The sequence below is a fragment of the Lycorma delicatula genome, chromosome 8, assembly GCF_047948215.1.
Source record: "Lycorma delicatula isolate Av1 chromosome 8, ASM4794821v1, whole genome shotgun sequence".
Lineage (NCBI taxonomy): Eukaryota > Metazoa > Arthropoda > Insecta > Hemiptera > Fulgoridae > Lycorma > Lycorma delicatula.
In genome coordinates, this window is record NC_134462.1 from 49,729,759 (window position 1) to 49,749,858 (window position 20,100).

Consider the following 20,100-nt stretch of genomic DNA (forward strand, 5'->3'; position numbering starts at 1 on the left):
TTTTTCACATACTTTTACGGTCCTGATTAGGACTACCCCCTCAAGGTTCTTTTTAGGACAAGATGATGAGCATTGGCGATGTGAGGGGGCTTTGGGTATACACTGCCTTAAATCGATAAAAATGTACGGTATCCCGTGACCAAGTGCCGATCCAGTAGACACAGTATACCCAACTAATTATCACCTGTTCTTTAAATTTAAATAAACGATTTTCTTTCTCCTGTAACTACCTCTATACAGTCCTATGTAAATTATGTGAAATTTTTTAAGATTTAGCAACAGTTGGAAAATCTAATTAGAATTAGCATCTTGGAAAATACTTTTGGAAAACTAGACGATAAACGCCACAATTTCTGACTGCGTTCACAAAAAATTGTTTCGCTGGCGTAGATTCGAATTCTGATTAGGACACATCTTCTCATTGTGATTGGATCCGGATTCTTGCTGCTTGATATACTCATAGTCTACTCTGTAAACGTATCCATACCCTGAGTTAGTGACACGTTTCAGATACTGCTTTAACTGAACATTTCACATTCTGTAGGATAATCAACTATGAGATTCTAAAGGGTTAGTCCCAAACTTCACACTCTGATCCTGATCCAGTCGCACATATAATTTTCTGATCCAATCAGACACTTAAGATGTTGATTCAGTAGGACATCTTATACACTGATTTTCTCACATTTCTTGGACAACAATTCTGATTCAGTCGCATATTTCAGTTTCTGATCCAGTTGCACAGTTCATACGATTTTTCGGTTGGAATAGCGTTTTTCAGAATGTTAACCGTTATTACGTTTAAGATCAAATCCTGTTTCATATGTCAGATGGTGCTCCAGTACCACTTCCAACACGTATTACTAAATTGTAAATTAGTCGCAAGTTTGAAATTCTGATCCAGTCGAACATCCAGACTGACTAGGAGTGACCACTTTAACTACCTGGTCAAGTGGCAGGCTACAGATACCGATCCTGCATCATGTTTCCTGAGTCGGAATTCAAATAGATCAATCAGGAAATTATACGAATCTTACTGCAATACAACATTTATATTGACAAACAAGATTGTATCCATAATGTAACATTACCTCAAAAAGTTACTGGATTACTGAAGTTACATAAATTAAATATTCGTATAAACCGTTGATAAATTTTAACACAGAACCTGCATATTTTACAGCTAAAATTATTAGAATAAAACTAAATCTTGTATATAAATATTATGTTAAATATGGTTAAGAAGTCATAAATGTAAATTGAATTTGATTAAAGCTAACTCATAGCACGATATCACCTTTTGTATTGACAAAACAATAGAAATTTAAAAAAATTTTAATGAAACTGCATTCTAAGGAATATTCTATCCAAAAAATTTTTTGAATACGAGAACAAATGTTACTCACAATCGAAACATTCATGATAACATGAAACATATACACATGTTTACTAACTATTATATCTGCTACCTGTATAAATGTTTCCTTAAAAATATTTAGTACTGAATAAGTTATACTATATAAAACGGCAGTATTCTTATTATTGTAATTTTTTGTCAGTACTAAGCAACTAGAAAACACAGAATGTTGTGATTATGAAAGTATGTTAGAAAAATAGTTACTGCTTACACTAGATACATCTGTTGTACTCTTCTATAGGGGGATTTCGTATCCTCTAGAGCATAAGAAAAAGTGCCACATACATATTAAATGTTATAGTTGTATTAGAAGTTAGTTTTGATTCTTTTGCCATTTCCTAGAATCATAAGAAAATAACAATTTTATTACAATTACAGTATATAATCCAAGTTTACAAAAATTTGCATAAATAATAAATAAATATGAATTTTAAATTTATAAATAAAACATTTGCTTTATTTTCATGTTTAAGTACTATTAAAACTCTTTTACAATCGATTTGGAAAATGTTAATGTAATAAAAATTTTAACAGACGTTGTAGGAGTTGAGAAATTATACTGAAATTTCTTCATTTTTGGAAAAATGCATATGGCATTCTTAAAGATGATCAAATTTTTCTTTTAATTTGTGTGATTAAATCCGTGCTATGATAATCCACCTGATTAATAACATGTTTTAGAACAGAATATGATTTAGAACATCTCAAAAATAATATTGAAATTTATCTAACATCCAACAGATAAGTTACTGAAATTTTGTATGCAACCGTCTCTAAGATGAACATCCTCTACAGAAAATAACCGTTATAGTCTGTTGTGTTCATAAATAAAAATAATTTAAGAGCAGAGCAAAATTATTATAAAACTAAGTCTTCATCAATTCGTTCAAGTCTATCGGATATATGGTATTTTGCGGGAGAAATTTTATAATTATTTTCTACCATGACATCATACTACAGATTCAATTATTTTTTATTTCAATGACCTTCAGTCATCTTTGTCTCTTGGTTTCTCCTTTGTTACTCTGATCAACACCATATCTTTTTTTATTATCTTTCTCCTTCAATATGAGTATGCTCAAAGATCTCTTCCCTTCTGGTTCAGCAAAGTATAATTCGCTACTTCGGTTGTCAGCTATCTCCTTTTAATGTACAGTTGAACCAATGTAATCTTTACATCGTAAAGTTTACACAAGGATTCTCACGACCTGATTTAACTGAAGTTTATCAGTGTGCTTGAAAATTAGCAAAATTCTATGAAAAAGGGAGAGAGCCAATAACCGCGTTGCTGTGGTTGTAAGATTATGTTGATGTAAAGTTAATTTTTAATTCTGATAGAAAAAATTATCTTCTTCACAGGTTATTTGAGTAATAGTTGCATAATATTCTTTTCTATAGTTATGATTTGTTTCTACATAGACCGATTTTCTGCGTATTTATGACTGCTTTAGAGGAAATACTAGGAAAGGCAGTGTAAGTGAAATGAGTATGGCGCATGGCCTTCCTCTGTCTATTGATTTCTAAGGTACTGTAATATTTAATCGAATTATGTCGTTCAAATGTTATGATTGAAATTGAAACACTATGAATGTGTTCATTGTATAATAGAAGAGAGATTTTTCTTTGGTGATGACTTAGTTTTTGTCTGAAGATATAATGCCAACAGTTTCTGTAAAAGTGTTGTCAAAACCATAAATAGGACAATTGCTACTCCTAACTTCTTTCACAATTTTAACTAGTACAGTAGATAACTTATTAAAGATAATTTGGAAGTAACAGATATTAATATTAGTGTTATTATTATTTACTGTGTCAAATCGTTACAATTTTATGAATAAATGACTTGACTGACATATTTTCCAAGATGATTGAAGAAAACCCAGTTCCTGAAATAATCTGAAATATCTGTTAATTTTGATGAAGCAATGCAACATGCTCACTGATTTCTTATCGATGATGAGATACGTAAATATGAAATGTTTGCTCACAAAATGCAGCAGTCAAGAAGTAAGCTTCTAATTTGTTAATGTTTTCATTAATCTACTGTCAATACATATCGAAATCTTTGAACAATCTGATTCATGGTCTTGATAAACGACAAGCCCTAAGTCTGTTGGATCGCAAAACTTCTTACTATGCATAAATTTTAAGAAATAAACAAGTTTATAACTCCCTTTCATGATGAAAATATATGCAATCTAGCCTTTCATCTGTACAGCAATAGGTTACCATGTTTTACATGCCGTAAATACTCCAGTGTTCATATTTCTACACATAAGTTTTCACTGGAATGATTAATACCTATGAATTTTTCTGTGTTTCCTTGTTAAAACAGCATATTTATTTTTTTTAAAATTCAATGAAATTGTCTAACACAAATTAAACCTAACTGTTGGGAAAACATCTTCAATTAAATACAACTGCAGCTTCAACGATAGCCTCTACTTCTGTTAATATTAAAGCGCAAAACACGCACCTTTGTTGGTATCTGGAAATAAAATGTTACTGCTATTGACGACAAAATTTATTGTACAACAGTGTGGTTATAAATAACACCTTTTTTATTTTACTAAGTGTACGGTAGATAGAATCGATTAATTAAGAAAATATACAGAGGGCAAGAACAAGAAAATCATACAGGTGGCTTTTATCACCATATTTCTTTGAGAAAACCGATAAAATAAACAGTAAAAATAAAATCCTGCAATACTAAAAAAACCATAATCAACAGAAAATTTGTAAAAAGAATGGCTTAATTTTTGTGAATCCGCACCTCATAAAACACGTTCAAGTTCCAAATTTTCACTTAAATTTGTTAAAATGAGTGGCAATTGTAGCAGAGATTAATCCATAATTGGGACAAAACGCCCAATCATTGAATTCTGGTGCCAGGTTATACTTTTTGTTGTAAACTGTAAGCTAATTAAATATTAGAAATAAATAAAGACAATCATATAAAGTACATTTGAATGCATTAAAAGCAACGCATAAGTGGAATAGGATAGATACTTCTTTCATGGAGCTACCGAGGATGTAATTTTTTCCACAGAGACCAATGTCGAGCTGTTTGTATAAATGCTCAGTGAAAAAATAAATGCTAATATCTACTTTTTTTATTACAAAATAAAAAAAAAAAAAAAAAAAAACAAATTTTTCTATTTTTATAACAAATTTTTTATCATTTTTAAAATAATAAATACAATTTTGTAACAATTGAAAGATTCCATAGTAACTGAAAAAGCAATTAACACACGGCTATTTTTTAAATAGTGGTGAATCCATGATTTATGATTAAATTGGTATATTTCTACATTAAAAGGAAATGTATGTGTTACGATTCATGATAGTAGTGCGACTTGTTTTCATTAACTTAATGAAGAATTAACAATTAATGATGTATTGTATCAACATAACAAGATAAAGCAACTTGAGGCAGAGATAAAATGGAAAAACACGTTTCGTATGTAAGTACAACAAAAACAATCTAAATTACAGCTATAGTAAGTGTAAGTAATGATCAAAAAATTAATTTTCAGGTGTAAAATTTGCTTTTATAAATTTTGAATCGGAAAAGTAAATGAAATTAGGGGTTTTATGCACTTCCTAACAGGTATTAGAAAGAGGAAAATATCACATATTTTTTCTTATAGTAACAGTGAGAGAATGGAAATTTTTTTTTGTAATAGCGACAAGAAAGAGATTTTTCATTGTATGGGCAACAAAGTTAATGATTTGGAAAGTTATAATAATCTGAAAGTTACACACTGTAAGAGATATGAATGCAAAAAATGAAAGAATAAAAACATCTTGTTATTTAGAACATTGTATTCGTTTTGGTTATTAGGAAGTTATAGTATGAAATATGTTATTTGCTGTAGGCTTTTATTCATGGTACACGTCCAATAATACACTGCAGTCAGTTTGTGTGCTCAGTTCTCAAATACTGACCAAAATGCTTTCACTTAAAATATAGCGTTTGATATTCATGTTCTGCTCATGTAGTTAAATTGTATTACAATGCTTATAAAACCAAAATTTAACTGCTTCAATTTTTAAGGCTGGAACAAGTAAACAGTGACACTAATATAAACTGTATAATATTTACATCTTGCACTTTTCATTGATACATCCGATCAAGTCGGACGCTTATGATGCTTCTCCAGTAGGACGCTTCAAACCCTGGTTATTTAACAATTCTTCGACACCACAATAATCTAGTAGCACGGTTCAGAATCTGATCCTGTAGCACGTTTCATATTTCTACCGTCTCACTAGTTTAGGACTTTGACTGTGATAATTTTCCACGAGCAATTTTTCCAACCACTTTGTACCCGTCATATACCTTCGATTCATTACAACTTTTCAGAATATTATGTATTAATGCGTTTCAGAATCGAATTCAAAAACAGATCCTTTTAGTTACACGTTTCCAATATCAGTCCTTTCATATTATTCTGAAACCGATACTGATTCGCTGGCATGTATCGGCCTTGGATGTATATAAAATCACTCGTTTCTCATTCCGTTACAGATGGAAGTTGCAAACATAAATCCTACCATGCTTCTAAAATTTATTTCATTTTCACGTTTCAAATGACGACGGTGATACATGTGGATTTTTCAGAAGCTGTCTCTGCTCCCAATTTTTTTCACATATTTTTACGGTCCCGATTAGGACTACCCCCTCAAGGTTCTGTTTAGGACAAGATGATGAGCATTGGCAATGCGAGGGGGCTTTGGGTATACACTGCCGTAAATCGAGAAAAAAACATACAATTTCCGGTGACCATTTGCCGATCCAGAAAACACTGTATACCCAACTAATCATCACCTGAAATAAAAGTTCTTCTTTCTCCTTTAACTACCCCTATACAGTCCTATGTAAATTATGTGAAACTGTTTTTAACATTGGTAGTATGTGAACTCATATCTAGTTCAGGCGGTTTAGGAACAGTCAAAAAATCTAGTGACACAACGTATGCCTGTATCGCCAAAAAACTATTTTGGTTGCATAGATTCGAATTCTGATTAGGACACATCTTCTTCCAGATTCATATTCACATTAAGATTCAGCAAATTATTCTGCCGTTAAAACACGTCTTCTCATTGTGAAAGATTCAGATTCAGCTTCAGCTTATTATTCAGTCAAAGTATCCAGACCCTGAGTTAGTGACATGTTTCAAATACTGATTTAGCTGAATATCATGAATATTCTTGTATTATATTAAACTTTACCACAAATTTCACACTCTGATCCAGTCGGACGCTTATGATGCTTCTCCAGTAGGACGCTTTAAACCCTGATTTTTTTCTCAATTCTTCGACACCAACTCTTGATCCAGTCGCATGTTTCAGTTTCTGATCCAGTTGCACGGTTCATATACTGATCCAGTCGCACGTTTCAGTTTCCGATCCAGTCGCACATCTCATTTTCTGATCCTGTCGCACGCTTCAGATACTTCAGTATCTGATCCAGTAGCACGGTTTGGAATCTGATCTTGTAGCACGTTTTGGATTCTGATCCTGATAGCACGTTTCAAACTCAGAACCAGTTGCACGTTTCAGATTCTGATCCAGTCGCACGTTCCTATCGTCTAGATTCCTATCGTCTCGCTAGTTTCAGACTATAACTGTGATAATTATCCATGAGTAAATTTCTGATCGCTTTGTACCCTTCATATACCGATCCATTACAACTTTTTAGAATGTTATGCATTAATGCGTTTCAGAATTGAATTCTGTTTCATTATTCAGATTATGTTCTAGTATTTCACGCACTCAAATTCAACGCAGGTTTCAAAAACAGATCCTTTTAGTTACATGTTTATTATTTTGGTCCTTTCATATTATTCTGAAACCGATACTGATCCGCTGGCATGTATCGGCCTTAGACGTATATACACAGTCACTCGTTTCACATTCCGTTACAGATATAAATCCTAACACGCTTCTAAAATTTCTTCCATTCGTACGTTTCAAATGACAACGGCGATACAGGTGGATTTTTCAGAAGCTGTCTCTGCTCCCTATCTATTTTTCACATACTTTTACGGTCCTGATTAGGACTACCCCCTCAAGGTTCTTTTTAGGACAAGATGATGAGCATTGGCGATGTGAGGGGGCTTTGGGTATACACTGCCTTAAATCGATAAAAATGTACGGTATCCCGTGACCAAGTGCCGATCCAGTAGACACAGTATACCCAACTAATTATCACCTGTTCTTTAAATTTAAATAAACGATTTTCTTTCTCCTGTAACTACCTCTATACAGTCCTATGTAAATTATGTGAAATTTTTTAAGATTTAGCAACAGTTGGAAAATCTAATTAGAATTAGCATCTTGGAAAATACTTTTGGAAAACTAGACGATAAACGCCACAATTTCTGACTGCGTTCACAAAAAATTGTTTCGCTGGCGTAGATTCGAATTCTGATTAGGACACATCTTCTCATTGTGATTGGATCCGGATTCTTGCTGCTTGATATACTCATAGTCTACTCTGTAAACGTATCCATACCCTGAGTTAGTGACACGTTTCAGATACTGCTTTAACTGAACATTTCACATTCTGTAGGATAATCAACTATGAGATTCTAAAGGGTTAGTCCCAAACTTCACACTCTGATCCTGATCCAGTCGCACATATAATTTTCTGATCCAATCAGACACTTAAGATGTTGATTCAGTAGGACATCTTATACACTGATTTTCTCACATTTCTTGGACAACAATTCTGATTCAGTCGCATATTTCAGTTTCTGATCCAGTTGCACAGTTCATACGATTTTTCGGTTGGAATAGCGTTTTTCAGAATGTTAACCGTTATTACGTTTAAGATCAAATCCTGTTTCATATGTCAGATGGTGCTCCAGTACCACTTCCAACACGTATTACTAAATTGTAAATTAGTCGCAAGTTTGAAATTCTGATCCAGTCGAACATCCAGACTGACTAGGAGTGACCACTTTAACTACCTGGTCAAGTGGCAGGCTACAGATACCGATCCTGCATCATGTTTCCTGAGTCGGAATTCAAATAGATCAATCAGGAAATTATACGAATCTTACTGCAATACAACATTTATATTGACAAACAAGATTGTATCCATAATGTAACATTACCTCAAAAAGTTACTGGATTACTGAAGTTACATAAATTAAATATTCGTATAAACCGTTGATAAATTTTAACACAGAACCTGCATATTTTACAGCTAAAATTATTAGAATAAAACTAAATCTTGTATATAAATATTATGTTAAATATGGTTAAGAAGTCATAAATGTAAATTGAATTTGATTAAAGCTAACTCATAGCACGATATCACCTTTTGTATTGACAAAACAATAGAAATTTAAAAAAATTTTAATGAAACTGCATTCTAAGGAATATTCTATCCAAAAAATTTTTTGAATACGAGAACAAATGTTACTCACAATCGAAACATTCATGATAACATGAAACATATACACATGTTTACTAACTATTATATCTGCTACCTGTATAAATGTTTCCTTAAAAATATTTAGTACTGAATAAGTTATACTATATAAAACGGCAGTATTCTTATTATTGTAATTTTTTGTCAGTACTAAGCAACTAGAAAACACAGAATGTTGTGATTATGAAAGTATGTTAGAAAAATAGTTACTGCTTACACTAGATACATCTGTTGTACTCTTCTATAGGGGGATTTCGTATCCTCTAGAGCATAAGAAAAAGTGCCACATACATATTAAATGTTATAGTTGTATTAGAAGTTAGTTTTGATTCTTTTGCCATTTCCTAGAATCATAAGAAAATAACAATTTTATTACAATTACAGTATATAATCCAAGTTTACAAAAATTTGCATAAATAATAAATAAATATGAATTTTAAATTTATAAATAAAACATTTGCTTTATTTTCATGTTTAAGTACTATTAAAACTCTTTTACAATCGATTTGGAAAATGTTAATGTAATAAAAATTTTAACAGACGTTGTAGGAGTTGAGAAATTATACTGAAATTTCTTCATTTTTGGAAAAATGCATATGGCATTCTTAAAGATGATCAAATTTTTCTTTTAATTTGTGTGATTAAATCCGTGCTATGATAATCCACCTGATTAATAACATGTTTTAGAACAGAATATGATTTAGAACATCTCAAAAATAATATTGAAATTTATCTAACATCCAACAGATAAGTTACTGAAATTTTGTATGCAACCGTCTCTAAGATGAACATCCTCTACAGAAAATAACCGTTATAGTCTGTTGTGTTCATAAATAAAAATAATTTAAGAGCAGAGCAAAATTATTATAAAACTAAGTCTTCATCAATTCGTTCAAGTCTATCGGATATATGGTATTTTGCGGGAGAAATTTTATAATTATTTTCTACCATGACATCATACTACAGATTCAATTATTTTTTATTTCAATGACCTTCAGTCATCTTTGTCTCTTGGTTTCTCCTTTGTTACTCTGATCAACACCATATCTTTTTTTATTATCTTTCTCCTTCAATATGAGTATGCTCAAAGATCTCTTCCCTTCTGGTTCAGCAAAGTATAATTCGCTACTTCGGTTGTCAGCTATCTCCTTTTAATGTACAGTTGAACCAATGTAATCTTTACATCGTAAAGTTTACACAAGGATTCTCACGACCTGATTTAACTGAAGTTTATCAGTGTGCTTGAAAATTAGCAAAATTCTATGAAAAAGGGAGAGAGCCAATAACCGCGTTGCTGTGGTTGTAAGATTATGTTGATGTAAAGTTAATTTTTAATTCTGATAGAAAAAATTATCTTCTTCACAGGTTATTTGAGTAATAGTTGCATAATATTCTTTTCTATAGTTATGATTTGTTTCTACATAGACCGATTTTCTGCGTATTTATGACTGCTTTAGAGGAAATACTAGGAAAGGCAGTGTAAGTGAAATGAGTATGGCGCATGGCCTTCCTCTGTCTATTGATTTCTAAGGTACTGTAATATTTAATCGAATTATGTCGTTCAAATGTTATGATTGAAATTGAAACACTATGAATGTGTTCATTGTATAATAGAAGAGAGATTTTTCTTTGGTGATGACTTAGTTTTTGTCTGAAGATATAATGCCAACAGTTTCTGTAAAAGTGTTGTCAAAACCATAAATAGGACAATTGCTACTCCTAACTTCTTTCACAATTTTAACTAGTACAGTAGATAACTTATTAAAGATAATTTGGAAGTAACAGATATTAATATTAGTGTTATTATTATTTACTGTGTCAAATCGTTACAATTTTATGAATAAATGACTTGACTGACATATTTTCCAAGATGATTGAAGAAAACCCAGTTCCTGAAATAATCTGAAATATCTGTTAATTTTGATGAAGCAATGCAACATGCTCACTGATTTCTTATCGATGATGAGATACGTAAATATGAAATGTTTGCTCACAAAATGCAGCAGTCAAGAAGTAAGCTTCTAATTTGTTAATGTTTTCATTAATCTACTGTCAATACATATCGAAATCTTTGAACAATCTGATTCATGGTCTTGATAAACGACAAGCCCTAAGTCTGTTGGATCGCAAAACTTCTTACTATGCATAAATTTTAAGAAATAAACAAGTTTATAACTCCCTTTCATGATGAAAATATATGCAATCTAGCCTTTCATCTGTACAGCAATAGGTTACCATGTTTTACATGCCGTAAATACTCCAGTGTTCATATTTCTACACATAAGTTTTCACTGGAATGATTAATACCTATGAATTTTTCTGTGTTTCCTTGTTAAAACAGCATATTTATTTTTTTTAAAATTCAATGAAATTGTCTAACACAAATTAAACCTAACTGTTGGGAAAACATCTTCAATTAAATACAACTGCAGCTTCAACGATAGCCTCTACTTCTGTTAATATTAAAGCGCAAAACACGCACCTTTGTTGGTATCTGGAAATAAAATGTTACTGCTATTGACGACAAAATTTATTGTACAACAGTGTGGTTATAAATAACACCTTTTTTATTTTACTAAGTGTACGGTAGATAGAATCGATTAATTAAGAAAATATACAGAGGGCAAGAACAAGAAAATCATACAGGTGGCTTTTATCACCATATTTCTTTGAGAAAACCGATAAAATAAACAGTAAAAATAAAATCCTGCAATACTAAAAAAACCATAATCAACAGAAAATTTGTAAAAAGAATGGCTTAATTTTTGTGAATCCGCACCTCATAAAACACGTTCAAGTTCCAAATTTTCACTTAAATTTGTTAAAATGAGTGGCAATTGTAGCAGAGATTAATCCATAATTGGGACAAAACGCCCAATCATTGAATTCTGGTGCCAGGTTATACTTTTTGTTGTAAACTGTAAGCTAATTAAATATTAGAAATAAATAAAGACAATCATATAAAGTACATTTGAATGCATTAAAAGCAACGCATAAGTGGAATAGGATAGATACTTCTTTCATGGAGCTACCGAGGATGTAATTTTTTCCACAGAGACCAATGTCGAGCTGTTTGTATAAATGCTCAGTGAAAAAATAAATGCTAATATCTACTTTTTTTATTACAAAATAAAAAAAAAAAAAAAAAAAAACAAATTTTTCTATTTTTATAACAAATTTTTTATCATTTTTAAAATAATAAATACAATTTTGTAACAATTGAAAGATTCCATAGTAACTGAAAAAGCAATTAACACACGGCTATTTTTTAAATAGTGGTGAATCCATGATTTATGATTAAATTGGTATATTTCTACATTAAAAGGAAATGTATGTGTTACGATTCATGATAGTAGTGCGACTTGTTTTCATTAACTTAATGAAGAATTAACAATTAATGATGTATTGTATCAACATAACAAGATAAAGCAACTTGAGGCAGAGATAAAATGGAAAAACACGTTTCGTATGTAAGTACAACAAAAACAATCTAAATTACAGCTATAGTAAGTGTAAGTAATGATCAAAAAATTAATTTTCAGGTGTAAAATTTGCTTTTATAAATTTTGAATCGGAAAAGTAAATGAAATTAGGGGTTTTATGCACTTCCTAACAGGTATTAGAAAGAGGAAAATATCACATATTTTTTCTTATAGTAACAGTGAGAGAATGGAAATTTTTTTTTGTAATAGCGACAAGAAAGAGATTTTTCATTGTATGGGCAACAAAGTTAATGATTTGGAAAGTTATAATAATCTGAAAGTTACACACTGTAAGAGATATGAATGCAAAAAATGAAAGAATAAAAACATCTTGTTATTTAGAACATTGTATTCGTTTTGGTTATTAGGAAGTTATAGTATGAAATATGTTATTTGCTGTAGGCTTTTATTCATGGTACACGTCCAATAATACACTGCAGTCAGTTTGTGTGCTCAGTTCTCAAATACTGACGACCAAAATGCTTTCACTTAAAATATAGCGTTTGATATTCATGTTCTGCTCATGTAGTTAAATTGTATTACAATGCTTATAAAACCAAAATTTAACTGCTTCAATTTTTAAGGCTGGAACAAGTAAACAGTGACACTAATATAAACTGTATAATATTTACATCTTGCACTTTTCATTGATACATCCGATCAAGTCGGACGCTTATGATGCTTCTCCAGTAGGACGCTTCAAACCCTGGTTATTTAACAATTCTTCGACACCACAATAATCTAGTAGCACGGTTCAGAATCTGATCCTGTAGAACGTTTCATATTTCTACCGTCTCACTAGTTTAGGACTTTGACTGTGATAATTTTCCACGAGCAATTTTTCCAACCACTTTGTACCCTTCATATACCTTCGATTCATTACAACTTTTCAGAATATTATGTATTAATGCGTTTCAGAATCGAATTCAAAAACAGATCCTTTTAGTTACACGTTTCCAATATCGGTACTTTCATATTATTCTGAAACCGATACTGATTCGCTGGCATGTATCGGCCTTGGATGTATATAAAATCACTTGTTTCTCATTCCGTTACAGATGGAAGTGCAAACATAAATCCTACCATGCTTCTAAAATTTATTTCATTTTCACGTTTCAAATGACGACGGTGATACATGTAGATTTTTCAGAAGCTGTCTCTGCTCCCAATTTTTTTCACATATTTTTACGGTCCTGATTAGGACTACCCCCTCAAGGTTCTGTTTAGGACAAGATGATGAGCATTGGCAATGCGAGGGGGCTTTGGGTATACACTGCCTTAAATCGAGAAAAAAACATACAATTTCCGGTGACCATTTGCCGATCCAGAAAACACTGTATACCCAACTAATCATCACCTGAAATAAAAGTTCTTCTTTCTCCTTTAACTACCCCTATACAGTCCTATGTAAATTATGTGAAACTGTTTTTAACATTGGTAGTATGTGAACTCATATCTAGTTCAGGCGGTTTAGGAACAGTCGAAAAATCTAGTGACACAACGTATGCCTGTATCGCCAAAAAACTATTTTGGTTGCATAGATTCGAATTCTGATTAGGACACATCTTCTTCCAGATTCATATTCACATTAAGATTCAGCAAATTATTCTGCCGTTAAACCACGTCTTCCCATTGTGAAAGATTCAGATTCAGCTTCAGCCTATTATTCAGTCAAAGTATCCAGACCCTGAGTTAGTGACATGTTTCAAATACTGATTTAGCTGAATATCATGAATATTCACGTATTATATTAAACTTTACCACAAATTTCACACTCTGATCCAGTCGGACGCTTATGATGCTTCTCCAGTAGGACGCTTTAAACCCTGATTTTTTTCTCAATTCTTCGACACCAACTCTGATCCAGTCGCACGTTTCAGTTTCTGATCCAGTTGCACGGTTCATATACTGATCCAGTCGCACGTTTCAGTTTCCGATCCAGTCGCACATCTCATTTTCTGATCCTGTCGCACGCTTCAGATACTTCAGTATCTGATCCAGTAGCACGGTTTGGAATCTGATCTTGTAGCACGTTTTGGATTCTGATCCTGATAGCACGTTTCAAACTCAGAACCAGTTGCACGTTTCAGATTCTGATCCAGTCGCACGTTCCTATCGTCTAGATTCCTATCGTCTCGCTAGTTTTAGACTATAACTGTGATAATTATCCGTGAGTAAATTTCTGATCGCTTTGTACCCTTCATATACCGATCCATTACAACTTTTTAGAATGTTATGCATTAATGCGTTTCAGAATTGAATTCTGTTTCATTATTCAGATTATGTTCTAGTATTTCACGCACTCAAATTCAACGCAGGTTTCAAAAACAGATCCTTTTAGTTACATGTTTATTATTTTGGTCCTTTCATATTATTCTGAAACCGATACTGATCCGCTGGCATGTATCGGCCTTAGACGTATATACACAGTCACTCGTTTCACATTCCGTTACAGATATAAATCCTAACACGCTTCTAAAATTTCTTCCATTCGTACGTTTCAAATGACAACGGCGATACAGGTGGATTTTTCAGAAGCTGTCTCTGCTCCCTATCTATTTTTCACATACTTTTACGGTCCTGATTAGGACTACCCCCTCAAGGTTCTTTTTAGGACAAGATGATGAGCATTGGCGATGTGAGGGGGCTTTTAAATCGATAAAAATGTACGGTATCCCGTGACCAAGTGCCGATCCAGTAGACACAGTATACCCAACTAATTATCACCTGTTCTTTAAATTTAAATAAACGATTTTCTTTCTCCTGTAACTACCTCTATACAGTCCTATGTAAATTATGTGAAATTTTTTAAGATTTAGCAACAGTTGGAAAATCTAATTAGAATTAGCATCTTGGAAAATACTTTTGGTAAACTAGACGATAAACGCCACAATTTCTGACTGCGTTCACAAAAAATTGTTTCGCTGGCGTAGATTCGAATTCTGATTAGGACACATCTTCTCATTGTGATTGGATCCGGATTCTTGCTGCTTGATATACTCATAGCCTACTAAATTACAGCTATAGTAAGTGTAAGTAATGATCAAAAAATTAATTTTCAGGTGTAAAATTTGCTTTTATAAATTTTGAATCAGAAAAGTAAATGAAATTAGGGGTTTTATGCACTTCCTAACAGGTATTAGAAAGAGGAAAATATCACATATTTTGTCTTAAGGTAACAGTGAGAGAATGGAAATTTTTTTTTGTAATAGCGACAAGAAAGAGATTTTTCATTGTATGGGCAAGTTATTAAGAAATTCTATGATTTGGAAAGTTATAATAATCTGAAAGTTACACACTGTATGAATGCAAAAAATGAAAGAATAAAAACATCTTGTTATTTAGAACATTGTATTCATTTTGGTTATTAGGAAGTTATAGTATGAAATATGTTATTTGCTGTAGGCTTTTATTCATGGTACACGTCCAATAATACACTGCAGTCAGTTTGTGTGCTCAGTTCTCAAATACTGACCAAAATGCTTTCACTTAAAATATAGCGTTTGATATTCATGTTCTGCTCATGTAGTTAAATTGTATTACAATGCTTATAAAACCAAAATTTAACTGCTTCAATTTTTAAGGCTGGAACAAGTAAACAGTGACACTAATATAAACTGTATAATATTTACATCTTGCACTTTTCATTGATACATCCGATCAAGTCGGACGCTTATGATGCTTCTCCAGTAGGACGCTTCAAACCCTGGTTATTTAACAATTCTTCGACACCACAATAATCTAGTAGCACGGTTCAGAATCTGATCCTGTAGAACGTTTCATATTTCTACCGTCTCACTAGTTTAGGACTTTGACTGTGATAATTTTCCACGAGCAATTTTTCCAACCACTTTGTACCCTTCATATACCTTCGATTCATTACAACTTTTCAGAATATTATGTATTAATGCGTTTCAGAATCGAATTCAAAAACAGATCCTTTTAGTTACACGTTTCCAATATCGGTACTTTCATATTATTCTGAAACCGATACTGATTCGCTGGCATGTATCGGCCTTGGATGTATATAAAATCACTTGTTTCTCATTCCGTTACAGATGGAAGTGCAAACATAAATCCTACCATGCTTCTAAAATTTATTTCATTTTCACGTTTCAAATGACGACGGTGATACATGTAGATTTTTCAGAAGCTGTCTCTGCTCCCAATTTTTTTCACATATTTTTACGGTCCTGATTAGGACTACCCCCTCAAGGTTCTGTTTAGGACAAGATGATGAGCATTGGCAATGCGAGGGGGCTTTGGGTATACACTGCCTTAAATCGAGAAAAAAACATACAATTTCCGGTGACCATTTGCCGATCCAGAAAACACTGTATACCCAACTAATCATCACCTGAAATAAAAGTTCTTCTTTCTCCTTTAACTACCCCTATACAGTCCTATGTAAATTATGTGAAACTGTTTTTAACATTGGTAGTATGTGAACTCATATCTAGTTCAGGCGGTTTAGGAACAGTTGAAAAATCTAGTGACACAACGTATGCCTGTATCGCCAAAAAACTATTTTGGTTGCATAGATTCGAATTCTGATTAGGACACATCTTCTTCCAGATTCATATTCACATTAAGATTCAGCAAATTATTCTGCCGTTAAACCACGTCTTCCCATTGTGAAAGATTCAGATTCAGCTTCAGCCTATTATTCAGTCAAAGTATCCAGACCCTGAGTTAGTGACATGTTTCAAATACTGATTTAGCTGAATATCATGAATATTCACGTATTATATTAAACTTTACCACAAATTTCACACTCTGATCCAGTCGGACGCTTATGATGCTTCTCCAGTAGGACGCTTTAAACCCTGATTTTTTTCTCAATTCTTCGACACCAACTCTGATCCAGTCGCACGTTTCAGTTTCTGATCCAGTTGCACGGTTCATATACTGATCCAGTCGCACGTTTCAGTTTCCGATCCAGTCGCACATCTCATTTTCTGATCCTGTCGCACGCTTCAGATACTTCAGTATCTGATCCAGTAGCACGGTTTGGAATCTGATCTTGTAGCACGTTTTGGATTCTGATCCTGATAGCACGTTTCAAACTCAGAACCAGTTGCACGTTTCAGATTCTGATCCAGTCGCACGTTCCTATCGTCTAGATTCCTATCGTCTCGCTAGTTTTAGACTATAACTGTGATAATTATCCATGAGTAAATTTCTGATCGCTTTGTACCCTTCATATACCGATCCATTACAACTTTTTAGAATGTTATGCATTAATGCGTTTCAGAATTGAATTCTGTTTCATTATTCAGATTATGTTCTAGTATTTCACGCACTCAAATTCAACGCAGGTTTCAAAAACAGATCCTTTTAGTTACATGTTTATTATTTTGGTCCTTTCATATTATTCTGAAACCGATACTGATCCGCTGGCATGTATCGGCCTTAGACGTATATACACAGTCACTCGTTTCACATTCCGTTACAGATATAAATCCTAACACGCTTCTAAAATTTCTTCCATTCGTACGTTTCAAATGACAACGGCGATACAGGTGGATTTTTCAGAAGCTGTCTCTGCTCCCTATCTATTTTTCACATACTTTTACGGTCCTGATTAGGACTACCCCCTCAAGGTTCTTTTTAGGACAAGATGATGAGCATTGGCGATGTGAGGGGGCTTTTAAATCGATAAAAATGTACGGTATCCCGTGACCAAGTGCCGATCCAGTAGACACAGTATACCCAACTAATTATCACCTGTTCTTTAAATTTAAATAAACGATTTTCTTTCTCCTGTAACTACCTCTATACAGTCCTATGTAAATTATGTGAAATTTTTTAAGATTTAGCAACAGTTGGAAAATCTAATTAGAATTAGCATCTTGGAAAATATTTTTGGAAAACTAGACGATAAACGCCACAATTTCTGACTGCGTTCACAAAAAATTGTTTCGCTGGCGTAGATTCGAATTCTGATTAGGACAAATCTTCTCATTGTGATTGGATCCGGATTCTTGCTGCTTGATATACTCATAGCCTACTAAATTACAGCTATAGTAAGTGTAAGTAATGATCAAAAAATTAATTTTCAGGTGTAAAATTTGCTTTTATAAATTTTGAATCAGAAAAGTAAATGAAATTAGGGGTTTTATGCACTTCCTAACAGGTATTAGAAAGAGGAAAATATCACATATTTTGTCTTAAGGTAACAGTAAGAGAATGGAAATTTTTTTTTGTAATAGCGACAAGAAAGAGATTTTTCATTGTATGGGCAAGTTATTAAGAAATTCTATGATTTGGAAAGTTATAATAATCTGAAAGTTACACACTGTATGAATGCAAAAAATGAAAGAATAAAAACATCTTGTTATTTAGAACATTGTATTCATTTTGGTTATTAGGAAGTTATAGTATGAAATATGTTATTTGCTGTAGGCTTTTATTCATGGTACACGTCCAATAATACACTGCAGTCAGTTTGTGTGCTCAGTTCTCAAATACTGACCAAAATGCTTTCACTTAAAATATAGCGTTTGATATTCATGTTCTGCTCATGTAGTTAAATTGTATTACAATGCTTATAAAACCAAAATTTAACTGCTTCAATTTTTAAGGCTGGAACAAGTAAACAGTGACACTAATATAAACTGTATAATATTTACATCTTGCACTTTTCATTGATACATCCGATCAAGTCGGACGCTTATGATGCTTCTCCAGTAGAACGCTTCAAACCCTGGTTATTTAACAATTCTTCGACACCACAATAATCTAGTAGCACGGTTCAGAATCTGATCCTGTAGCACGTTTCATATTTCTACCGTCTCACTAGTTTAGGACTGTGACTGTGATAATTTTCCACGAGCAATTTTTCCAACCACTTTGTACCCGTCATATACCTTCGATTCATTACAACTTTTCAGAATATTATGTATTAATGCGTTTCAGAATCGAATTCAAAAACAGATCCTTTTAGTTACACGTTTCCAATATCAGTCCTTTCATATTATTCTGAAACCGATACTGATTCGCTGGCATGTATCGGCCTTGGATGTATATAAAATCACTCGTTTCTCATTCCGTTACAGATGGAAGTTGCAAACATAAATCCTACCATGCTTCTAAAATTTATTTCATTTTCACGTTTCAAATGACGACGGTGATACATGTGGATTTTTCAGAAGCTGTCTCTGCTCCCAATTTTTTTCACATATTTTTACGGTCCTGATTAGGACTACCCCCTCAAGGTTCTGTTTAGGACAAGATGATGAGCATTGGCAATGCGAGGGGGCTTTGGGTATACACTGCCGTAAATCGAGAAAAAAACATACAATTTCCGGTGACCATTTGCCGATCCAGAAAACACTGTATACCCAACTAATCATCACCTGAAATAAAAGTTCTTCTTTCTCCTTTAACTACCCCTATACAGTCCTATGTAAATTATGTGAAACTGTTTTTAACATTGGTAGTATGTGAACTCATATCTAGTTCAGGCGGTTTAGGAACAGTCAAAAAATCTAGTGACACAACGTATGCCTGTATCGCCAAAAAACTATTTTGGTTGCATAGATTCGAATTCTGATTAGGACACATCTTCTTCCAGATTCATATTCACATTAAGATTCAGCAAATTATTCTGCCGTTAAAACACGTCTTCTCATTGTGAAAGATTCAGATTCAGCTTCAGCTTATTATTCAGTCAAAGTATCCAGACCCTGAGTTAGTGACATGTTTCAAATACTGATTTAGCTGAATATCATGAATATTCTTGTATTATATTAAAC